A 12,522-nucleotide genomic window follows, 5' to 3' on the forward strand; every position below is an offset into this window, starting at 1 on the left:
GAGTTGAGAATTACAGAACAATTTATTAACTCGAGTGATTTTTGCAGAGTAATCCAGATACGAGAACTTTTAGATTCATGACTGTTGGATATTACTTTCTCCTAGACTCCAGTACATGGTAAACTTCATAATCAAGTTCAAAGTATTATTCCATTAATTAGAAAAATTCTAACCATTGAGATCCATGAATGTATAATCTAATCTCGACTTGTCAACATTAAGATTTACCTTGATATTTAAGGATATCAATGGTAACAACTGAGAGAATTCACGATAACTCTTCTTGGCTTACACATTATCTTTTTATTCTTTTAATAAATTTTTTTTTTTGATTTTTTGATTTTTTTTTCATTAGAAGTAATGCCAAGAAGAGGGATTAGATCCTCACCTATAGGGAGCAAACCTAAGGTAAAGTCTGTACACCCAACTTTTTCACATATCATTCATGGGGAATTAAATCTACACCTATAGGGAGCAAACCTACGGTAAAGACCATTTGCCCAATCCTTTCGATTTCTCAAGTTGGTTCCTTTTAAAATCTTAATATGCAAGCGAGATGTGTCCTGCGAATTCATGACTCAACCAATGTTTACAAATTCTAATAATGGATTAATAATTCAAACTTAGCTGTGAAATTTAATAGATAACTGAATCCAAGAGTCATAAAGTACCAACATCACGCATCTTGAAATTCTAAGTGCCCTAGATGGCAAAATCACTTCGAATTCATCAGAAATCCTGAAAAATAAAAAATTTTCACAACTTTTTGCTCAAGACCAAGAAAATACTGATTAGGTAACCTAATCTCCCACCCCCAACCAAAAATCTACATTGTCCTCAATGTAAAAGAAATAGACATGCAATGCACATGAGACAACGGAAAAATAAGAGTGATGGAAAGATAGTACACGGAGGAAGGAATCAAGAGGCTTTTCAAAGATTTCTACGTAAGAGCGGTCGGCACAGAGAGAAACCAACAAATAAAATAACAAAAATACAATCTTACCTATACCACTTTCGCAGTGCTCTCGATTGCATTTAGCGTATGCAACAAGCCTTTAAACCCCTCGGTTTCCCTAGTGGACGAGTTGTAGTCTCGTGAGGGTTTGCGATAATGTTACCCACAAACATTGAACTGACTAATGAAAAAATGACATAAAATGAAGAGCTGGGTTGCCTCCCGGGAGCGCTAAGTTTACCGTCTTGACCAGACAAATAAAGCAACTACCCTAGTCCTAAGAAAACAGAAACTTACCTATACCTCCATCGGACTAGGAGATTAATCCTGATAAGCAAGATCAATCGGAGGCATGGACATGTCCTCTGAATCAAATTTCTCGACAAATGGTTTCAATCGATGTCCATTGACTTTAAACTCCTTGCCATTGTCGGGATCTCTTATCTCAACGGCCCCATGCGGAAAAACAGTGACAACAATATAAGGACCGGTCAACGAGATCGAAGCTTACCCGGAAAGAGATGTAATCGAGGATTGTACAAAAGGACCTTCGACCGGGCGTGAATGATTTTCGCGAAATGTGTTGGTCATGAAATGCTTTCATCTGTCCTTGTAAATTCTCGAATTATCGTACGCATCATTAGGATTTCCTCCAATTCATTCAATTGAAGTTTGCGTAGCGAGCCAGCGTTGTCATTGAAATTAAGATTTTTGATCGCCCGGTAGCTTATGTTCCAGCTCCACAGGCAAGTGACAAGCCTTCCCATGACAAGTCTAAAGGGAGACATTCCAATAGGAGTTTTAAATGCGATGCGGTATGCCCATAAGGCATCGGTCAATCGGATTGACCAATCCTTACGATCGGGTTGATCGTTTTCTCCAAAATGTGTTTGATCTCCCTATTGGAAATCTCGGCTTGTCCACTTGTCCGAGGATGGTATGGGGTGCTCACCTTATGAGAGATCGTATTTCTTCATTAAGCTCTCGAATGGTCTATTACAAAGTGTGAGCCCCCATCACTAATGATGGCTCGAGGCGTTAGAATCGAGAAAGGATGTTTTCTTTTAGGAATTTAATGACCGTGCGATGGTCATTCTTTCGACACTGAATCGCTTGACCCATTTAGTGACATAATCCACTGCGAGCAAAATATACAGATTCCAAACGATTGGGGAATGGTCCCATGAAATCGATGCCCCAAATCAAATCTTGATGATAAGAATGGGATTCAAAGGCATCATATTTCGATGGGACAATGCTCCCAATTTCGACAACGCTCACAAGCTTTGCAAAACTCATGAGTGTCCCTAAACATAGTGGGCCATAAAAGCCACACTGGAGAATCTTGGCCGTGGTCTTTTTAGCGGAAAAGTGACCACCACAGGCCTCGGAGTGACAGAAGGAGATGCTCTGATGCTCATCGTCTAGTACACATCTCCTTAGAATTTGGTGTAGGCCATATTTAAATAAATAAGGATCATCAGAAAAAGTTGCGCACCTCGGTGAAAAATTTCTTCTTATCTTGCCCAGTCCAATGGGTATAGCACCCGTAGCAAGATAATTAGCAATATCAAAACCAAGGTGAATGGGAGACTCGAAACAGAGTTGTTCATCGGGGAACATGTCATTGATATGGGTCGCCTCAAGGGAATCGGAGGTATTAAGGCGAGAAAGGTGATCGGCCACTACGTTCTCTACTCCTTTTTATCTTTAATTTCCAAATCAAATTCTTGGAGTAGAAGGATCCATCTTATCAAGCGGGGCTTAGAATCATTCTTAGAAAGAAGATACTTAAGTGCCGCATGATCTGTATATATAATGATCTTGGATCCGATCGGTAGGACCTAAATTTGTCCAAGGCGAACACTACGGCTAAGAGTTCCTTTTCCGTAGTCGAGTAGTTCACTTGGGCGGGATTCAGAGTCCTACTTGTGTAGTAAATGACGTAGGGCTTCTTGTCTTTTCTCTGGCCTAGGACCGCCCCAAGAGCATAATCAGAAGCGTCGCACATAAGCTCAAAAGGAAGGTTCCAGTCGGGTGGCTGCATGATAGGTGCAGTGGTTAATGTGCCTTTAAGCTTGGTGAAAGCTTCCTGGCATTGCTCAGTCCACTCGTATGGAACATCCTTTTGAAGAAGATTACATAATGGACGAGAGAGGAGACTAAAGTCCTTTATGAATCGCCTGTAAAATCCTGCGTGTCCTAAGAAGGATCGCACGTCTCTGATGTTCTTGGGTGGAGGTAGGTTAGAGATAAGATCGATTTTTGCCTTATCTACCTCGATTCCTTTGGACGAGATGATATGTCCAAGGACAATTCCTTTCTGAACCATGAAATGGCACTTCTCCCAATTAAGTACCAGGTTCTTTTCTTCACATCTTTTCAGCACACATTTAAGGCTTTCCAGGCACTTGCTGAAAGATGGACCGTAAACAGAGAAGTCGTCCATGAAGACCTCTAGATATTGCCCCACCATATCAGAAAAGATACTAAGCATACATCGCTGAAAGGTGGCTGGGGCATTACATAGTCCGAATGGCATCCTTCGATAGGCAAAGGTGCCGTAGGGACATGTAAATGTGGTCTTTTCTTGGTCTTCAGGGGCTATCTCTATCTGGTTGTAGCCCGAATACCCGTCAAGGAAACAGTAATAGGAATGACCAGCTAACCTTTCCAGGATTTAATCAATGAATGGTAAAGGAAAGTGGTCTTTTCTCGTGACGGTATTCAACTTCCTGTAGTCAATGCACATTCTCCAACCAGTAGTGACTCTAGTTGGCACGAGTTCATTATTAGCATTGGCTACGATGGTGATTCCGGACTTCTTAGGGACCACTTGAGTTGGACTCACCCATTGACTATCAGATATAGGGTATATAATACCCACATCCAGTAGTTTAAGAACCTCGGCTTTAACCACTTCCTTCATGTTTGGATTTAGTCTACGTTGTGGTTGTCGAGCGGTTTTTGCATTATCTTCAAGATATATGTGGTGAGTACAAATCGAGGGATCGATTCCTTTGAGGTCCGCTATCGTCCATCCCAGGGCTCCTTTATGCTCAATGAGAGTAGATATAAGCATACTCTCCTGTTCTTTCTCCAGGTGGGCAGAGATCACCACCGGGTATGTCTCATCTTGACCCAAATATGCATATTTCAAATCAGAGGGCAAAGGTTTTATGTCAAGCTTCGGCGGCTTGAGGTTAGACGGTAGAGGCACTACATCAGTTTGTGGTAATTCTTCAAATTGTGGCCTCCATCTGTTAACTTCAAGTACCGGTGCAGTATCAAGCAAGGCGCACGTCTCCCTAATCATGTCATCATCAAAATCATGGGAGTGGGCAAGGCAAGTCTCTAGATGGTCAGAGGATAAGGTCAGAGGTGTCGTATCTTCCACGAAAGAGTCAATCATGTTAATATCGTGGAAATCGTCATCATCCTCTGAGTTGCTGCCGTTATTGAAAAAGATGTTTGACTCCAATGTCAAATTTCCAAAAGACATAGTCATGATACCATTCCTGCAATTGATAATTGCATTTGACGTGGCAAGGAATGGGCGACCAAGAATGACGGGAATCTGAGTGCTCATGTTATTGATGGGTTCGGTGTCCAGGATGATAAAATCTACAGGGTAGTAAAATCTATCGACCTGGACTAACACATCCTCAATTATCCCTCTTGGTACACGAACAGAGCGATCAGCAAGTTGTAGTGTGGTTAGGGTGGGTTTTAATTCACCCAAACCTAACCGTTTGTATACCGAGTAGGGAATTCGATTGACGCTCGCTCCTAAGTCAAGAAGTGCATGATCAATTCGATGGTTCCCGATTACACATGATATGGTTGGGCTACCGGGATCCTTGAATTTCTGCGGCACGTCTTACTTCAGGATGGCACTCACTTTCTCAGTCAAGAATATTTTCTTTTGAATAATTTTCCGTCTTTTGGTCGTGCATAAGTCTTTCAGGAATTTGGCATATGAAGGTATCTGTTTAACGACATCAAGTAGAGGAATGTTGACTTTCACCTGTTTCAACACCTCTAGGATATCCTGAGAGTTAGAGAGAGGTTTTGGTGAAACCAACCGTTGGGGGAATGGAGCAACTGGCTTCTCTAGAAGTTCCGGTTCTACTTTTTGTGGGGCATCACTGGATCCATCATTGTTGTCCTCTTCTGGTTCTTGAGGCTTTTCGGGCCTAACCGGAAGAGTTTTATCGATGATCTTACCACTCCTAAGAGTGGTGATGGATTTAGCATGCCCCATCTGATTTGAAGAGCTAGGATCATTACTCTCGTACTGCGGTTTAGGATTGGGGAGAGGTTGTGCAGGAAGCATCCCCTTTTCTATAACCGTCATACGAGAATCTATCTTTTGCATAAAATCTGTAATTCCCCGCATTGCCTGAGCCAGCTCTTGTATGGGATTTTGAACCGGTTCCTCTTGAGGTTTCACTTGATTTGGATTTTGATTGAAGAAACCTGGAGGAGTCGCCGTTTGTCCATTTCTCCAACTAAAGTTTGGATGATTTTTCCAGCCAGGATTGTATGTGTTGGAGTTAGGTCCAGTAAAAGGTCTTTGATAATTATTTACGGCATTGGCTTGTTCATTCAACACTCCTCGAAAGGCAGGTATTGTAGGACAGTTTTCAGTTGTGTGAATGTTGCAATCACAGATGCCGCAAACAATTTCATTGACCTTATCCTTCTTTCCTTCCATGGCCTCAACTTTCCTTATGAGCGTAGTCACTTTACACTTGAGATCATCCTCTTCTTTCAAGAGATATAATCCACCTTTTTCCTTTAATTGAGTCGGCCTAGACGTGGTGTTCGCCATTGGGTAATAGTCCCATGATTGTGTTTTTTCAGCGAGACTATCGAGGTAATCCCATACCTCGTCAACATCTTTGTTGATGAACTCTCCATTACACATCGTCTCGACCATTTGGCGCATGGAAGATGTCAGTCCATCGTAGAAAAAATTTGTAATGCGCCACGTTTCAAATCCGTGTTGTGGGCATGAACTGACCAAATCTTTGAACCTTTCCCAACATTGGAAGAATGTTTCATCTTCCTTTTGGGCAAAGTTCATGATCGCTTTTCTGAGGGTAATCGTTTTATGATGTGGGAAGAATTTTTTTATGAATTCCCTCTGCATGTCGTTCCATGTGCCAATGGATCTAGGACGCAGTGAATGTAACCACGTCTTAGCTTTCTCTTTTAAGGAAAAAGGAAAGAGTTTCAGCCTAATTGTATCCTCAGATACATTAGGAAAACATAATGTAGCTATAATCTCATCGAACTCTTTCAAATGTAAATATGGACTTTCTGATTCAAGTCCATGGAATTTGGGAAGGAGTTGGATAACTCCTGGCTTGATGTCCATTTGTCCTGTGTTTTCAGGAAAAATCATGCATGAGGGCATACTCACTCCCGCCGGTTGTAGATAATCTCGTAAAGTACGAGGCGGGGGTGCCTGTTGCACCTCATTCTCATCTTGGGTATCCTCCACCCTGGGTGGAAGTGGAGGAGGTTGGTCCTCAGCCATAACTTCAGTTAACTCAGGGGATTTCGAGCGGTGTCTAATCCTGCGATGGATAGTCAACCCCTCAACCACTCCTCCTTCAGTCAAGAGACGTCGAGTGTCGTCACGGGCCCACTTGGGCATGAAAAACACTCGCAGCCCTCGATTAAAAACCTAATCCTAAGAAAGGAAAAAAAAATCTAGAAAGAACGAGAGAGTTGGAAAGAAATTACCAAATTGGAGTCCTAAGTTAAAAACCTGCAAAATAAAACAAAAATAAGTTAGATTTAAAAAGAGAAGAATGATACTTTAAAAGAAAAATAACAGTAACTTAATTTCTAAAAGAAGGTATTCTTTAAAGAAAAGCGGAAATTTCTAAAGTAAACTAGGAAAGTCCTATACTAGAAAGCAAATTACTAAAAGAGAACTGGAAAATAGAAAGTAAGGAAGGAGTGTACCGAATTAGAGATTTCTATCTTAAAGGCCTACAAAATAGGAAGGTTAGTTTCTAAACAAAAATTCTAAAAATAAATTAAGAAACAAAATTAGATTCTAAAAGTATTAGAATTAGAAAGTTACTAAAACAAAAATAGAAAGTTAATTTCTAAGAGGGGAAAGACATAACCTAAATTCTAAAATATGAAAAAGTAGAGAGATTAGGAAGGAATTACCAATTTAGAAACTTATGTCCAGATCCTATAAAACAGGAAACAAGTTAAGTTCTAAAAATAGAATAAAATAAAATAAAAACTTCTATCCTAAAGTAAGTAAAATCCTAATCTTAACTTAATTCTAAAACTAATTAATTTCAGAAAAACGTAACCGTCAGTCCCCGGCAACGGCGCCAAAAACTTGTTCACTCCCCAAGTATAGGGTTGTGATGTAGTAATAAACTCGGTAAGACCGAGGTCGAATCCACAGGGACTGATACCTATACGTTTCCTGAAACTAGGTAGAAATAGGACTAGTCTAGGATGCGATCTAAACCAAATAGAAATTAAGAAATAATTGTGGAATAGTTATCTAAAACTTTAAGGAATTCAGAGGAAAGGAACTAGGGATTCAGAGGATCCACTTGTAGAGATCAGGGAGATCTTATGCCTGCATCAAGGATTATGGAATTCAACTGAACTTACTTGATTTGATTTTCAAGAGATGAAAGGTATATGAATTAGAATGGATTCCATCACCAAACCATGCCCAGGAGACAAAGTAAACAATAGAATTAAACTAATTACCAACCAATCAACAATGTATGAAGATCAGGAAGGTACTGTCATCCTACCATGCCCATGAGACAATGATGAACAACAGGGGTTCCTGACTTCATAAACATAAAAAGGAAAAAAATACTCAAAGCCATTGCAGATCTATCGTAATTTCAGTCACAACACACCACTAATAACTGAAAGTATTCCTTTGATTGAACGAAATCCAAATTCAGTTCATGAATTGAAATCAAATTAAAGGCATATGAATAAAATCCCCCATTTCACTACAAGCTTCACCTCTTAGCCCTAGCTAAGAGGTTTAGCTACACATGATTGGCCTAAACCCCAAAGCAAATGGAAAATACAAAGAGAAAGAAAAGGGCAAAAAGGAAAGAAATAATATAACAGGAAACGAAAAAAAATAATAAAACTTCACTCTCTCTCTCCAATCTTCTAGCTTCGTCCCCTGTCCTCCGGTTCAAATCTTTTTCCCTTTGCTCTTTTTCCCTTCTTTCTTATAGCCCCCGGCGCCCTAGAGACCTCGTTTGATGTTCTGCTGTAGGTGGAATTCCTTACGCAGCAGCGTGCGCAAGCAAAGATTGCGCACCGAGCTGCGTTGTTGGTGGGGCCCACGATCAGTGTTGCGTGAAGAATCCAGTCCGTCCACTGGATTGTGGACGAAAAACCAGTCAGACATGACCGCTTCTACTCTAGTTTGGTGCAACCAATCAGGCTTTCAACTGTACCGTTTATTCTTATGTTTACATGAGATTTGCCTGTGTGGGCATGCATTGAAGCAAAAGGAAATCTTGGCTGGGGTCATCCCCATCCCCTGGAGCCTGTGTACGGTCCAGATGGACCATACAATCAATGGTGGTGGCCCACGGAAGGCCGGACACGCGATCGCACGTCCCTGCGTAAACAGGGACTGCGTAACTCTTACGCTGTGATGATGGCGGGCCTCCATTCCCTGTCTATTTAGTAAATCCATGCCGTCCAATGTTTTCTTCGCGAAAAACCGGTTGGATATGGTCGGTTTTGGATCGACGCTGAAGCGGCCCACCTGATTTTTCATATCACCGTTCAACCTAAGTTTCGACGGTCAAAATCCACTACCCGCTGCTTCCTAGAAAAATTCCACCTAGGCATTGGTAATGTGGACCAATATGATCTAATGGACGGTTTAGATTGGTTTTTGGGACCGTGATGGCGGCCCACTTGATCGAACCGCGATCCCTGTTTTCTTCCGCTGGAGAGAAGTCGAGTCGGAGAGGGAGAGCTCGGTCAGCGCTTGCTGACCGAGGTTCCGAATTTTGGTGCGCGTCCTGTGCTACACCACCCCGTATACACGCGTCACGTGTTCGGGTTCCAAGGCGATGTATGTGCACAATCTGATCCGTCCATCCGTTCACTCATCTTATTTTAACCGTGGGGACTGAAGATGAAGCGCATTCATACAGCAGGTGGGCCCCATATCACTGTTTTAGTGGCTGATCTGTTCATTGGGCCACTTCCACAGTGATTCAGGAGCTGAATTTTTATGTGTACGGTTCATTTATGGTCCTCAGACCACGTATGAAGTTTCGAACTGATCAGATGGTGGGAACCCTATGATCTTGCATTCTGGACACTTTTCAGGCCACTTGAACTTCAATTCCTCGATTTTCTTGGATCCCTGGCGTGCAAATCAGTCGATCTTGATCTCCTGGGGTCCATCCCATGCTTTGGTGTCATTAGAGCGTTAAGTCCATGCTTTAAGCACCTTTTTTCGGTCCAGGCTCGTACAAACACTCTGCATTACAAACACGATTAATCAGGCCATTACACGGTATCATGCGTGTAAATCTATGCAACAACTGGGTCTGATATGCAATATTTGACCCTCAACATGGAGCGTGCAGCCGAGCTTCTGGAGTCTTATTTCTTTCGTTGCATTGTACTTTTCCTTCCTGTCGCATTGTACTAAAAAGCTTTTGATCATAGTGGATTTTGTTGGTGGTGTTCTTGTGGTTATTGTTTGTGGGTTATGCTTTTTGTTATGCTCATTATGATTCAGACTGATGATTTGAAACCCTCCTTGTAGTCTTCCAGGATTGGAACCTGGTGAATGGGTGCCAGGGTCCGAGAATGGGGTTCTACGGAGGCTGTCGGCGCCGGATTCGGCGATCGGAAATTTTGTGAGCCCGGTTTCCAAGTTCGGGGCGTGACAGCACTAATGTTAATCCTTTTAGGGAATGACCCCTCGGCAGAGCACCTGGTGAATAAACTTTTAGGATAAATACCCAGGGTAGAGCACCCGTACCGATCCTTTCGGGAATGACCCTAGGCAAAGCACTCCATAAAAATAACATAAAGGTCCTTTCAGGGCAGAGCACCCATAATATAATTAAAAATATTTAACAATAATCAAATGAATTTATTCCACATATTAGAAATCAAATAAATGTATTCTACATCATGTAAAACCAAAATCAAATGACTTAAATAAGCAATACGAAATAAATAATTAATGAAATGAAAGTATATAATAATGTAGTCTTTTCAATCGGAAAAATCACCTACCTGGTGTGTTAAGTGGAAGTTGAATGACATAGTTTGGACGTTGCGGATTGGAGATGGATCCAACGGACAGTCGAGATTTTTCGATTTATAGGTTGGCTCGAAAACGGAAAGAGAAATGAGGAAAAATAGGGTAGGTTTTAATTTGCGTGGATTGAATTGTGGAAGCCTTCCAAATCCCTTATTGTAACGGAAGCTGGGTGGGTCCAACGAGATGTTTGTGAGAAATCCATTTCGTCCAGTTACTTTGTCGAGTCGTAATAATACATGATTCTAAAGGTAAGATAGATCTGGAATTTAGGTAGGCCATAAGATTGGAAACATTGCGGTTGAACGTTTGCCGTTAAAATCTTCTTGGGTTGATGGTGAGCGGTTTAGATTGTTTGGTGGGTTCCGCCGATGAAGAATGGTCAAAGAAGAAAGAGGAGAGTTTGAATGGGAGAGGAAATTAGGGAGAGAGGTTAGGTCGTGCGGTGACATGCACTTGCATGTCGCTGCATTGTTTTTTTTTTTTTTTAAAAAAAAAACGACGGTGGGCCTTGTAGAGAAGGCAATATAAATCCACTCCGTCCATTGTTTTTGCTCGATCATACTAGGGCATGGGCCCAAAAATGAGGTCGATCCGAAGTTCCAGTAGGCCTCACCATAAGAAACAGTGGGGAGTGAGATAACCACCATTAAAAGAAATGGGTTGTCACACACACACACACACACATATATAAAAGTTTTGCAAAATACCTTTTTTCTTGTGTTTTGAGAATAGTTCCACATTTGAAAAAGAGGAGGATTTTGAGTATAAATGTGGAGAGTGGAGTATTATAATATTTACCCACATGGTCCAAGGGGTATTAGCACTGGAATACCCACGCACGAGTTCGGTGCGAAGGTGTGAGCATATGAGGCAGTGTGGCTGTAGAGGCGCTAGTGGAGTACTTTGCACTTGCGAGTCGCGGTGCGATAGAGAGTTAAGGCGATTGCTAACTGGAAGGCTAAGGGACTGAATGAGATCCCTTAGCTTATATAGAGTCTAGAAATATAGTTGTTGCAGGGAGGCGTAACGCCTCATGCAATTGATTGCTGACCATGTAGAAACTACTGCATGTGGCTATCCCAAAAGCTTGAAACGGCTAACCAGTACAACGGTCAGCATGCAACAGCTGTTACAACACATCTAGAATGGTCAGAAATAGCCAATAACGACTAGTTTCCCCCAACAGCCAATAACAGTCAATTGAATTAATTTCCCTGGACCATAACTCTCAGCCACCATTACCTATATAAACAGGACACTCTAGCAGACCTATACAAATCACATCTTCTCCTAGAGAATCAGAAGTTTCAGCAAGATAGCAAGGTTCATCTGAACCATTGCCTGAAGAACAGATCAGCGGTGTGGTCTAGAACAGTTCATCTGAATCATTAGCTGAAGAACTAACTAGTGCAGTGGTCTAATTCACATTTCTTCTTCTCATTTTCTTTCTGGGATTTTTCTTTTTATTTCTGCCAAAAATTGTGTAACAAAGTTTTATTAGTAGGTCTTCATGTTTGCTGAACACGGATCCACACCAGACTCGTCGTATCCAAGAAGCAATTTGCGTGTAACCTTTCAGCATATTCAAATTACTTGAGTAGGGGTACATAACGCTTTAAGGACAGCGTTCTCATACGTGTTTCAGCCTGTCCCGATTTTCAGATTATTTTGGTTTCCTGCTTTCATATTTTACAGAAAATATCATTTATGTATAATTTCTCAACACTTTTGGGTTAAACTACAAGTGGTTCGAGCCTGCGTACACTGATTACACTGTTAGAACTGGGTCATAGTCGTTGTATTTTGGAAGTTAATTGCTCTGAAAACGTCTCGACTCAACCATGTAAATATTTTATCTTAAAATTTTATGTTCTTTTTAATTTTCATATTTATTAAATAGTTTATTTGACCCAACCAAATATTCAAACACCACACACATGTTAAGTTGGCATGTTTTAAATGGCCAAGCAAACCTCACTTATGTTTGGACGGGTGGATTAGTCACAAACATCACAGTGGGTCCACCTGGTTCGAGCGCACGAACATACCGCGAAAGGCTTCAGCAGAAATTCCGCGTCCGAAAACGTACAGCTAAAGACGGCACCTTTTTCGCTTTTTGTGTGTGCTGCCGCTGGCAAGGAAATCGCGTTGCGTACTGAGTTACTCAGTGCGCTTATATCGCACCGAGTTAACTCAGTTGGCCACACCTTGATTGCATGTGATCTATCCACACTGTTCATTC

The 12,522-nt window shown here is 41.5% G+C and overlaps 1 non-coding gene across 1 annotated transcript; it reads left to right on the plus strand.

The window, feature by feature from the left end:
* The first annotated feature begins 5,958 nt into the window (after nt 1-5,958).
* On the plus strand, nt 5,959-6,065 carry LOC131241568 (small nucleolar RNA R71). Its single transcript, XR_009169128.1, has one exon. It is a non-coding gene; the product is annotated as a small nucleolar RNA R71 (small nucleolar RNA).
* The last annotated feature ends 6,457 nt before the right edge of the window (nt 6,066-12,522 follow it).

This window comes from Magnolia sinica, chromosome 3 (genome assembly GCF_029962835.1).
Source record: "Magnolia sinica isolate HGM2019 chromosome 3, MsV1, whole genome shotgun sequence".
In the NCBI taxonomy this organism is placed as follows: Eukaryota; Viridiplantae; Streptophyta; class Magnoliopsida; order Magnoliales; family Magnoliaceae; genus Magnolia; species Magnolia sinica.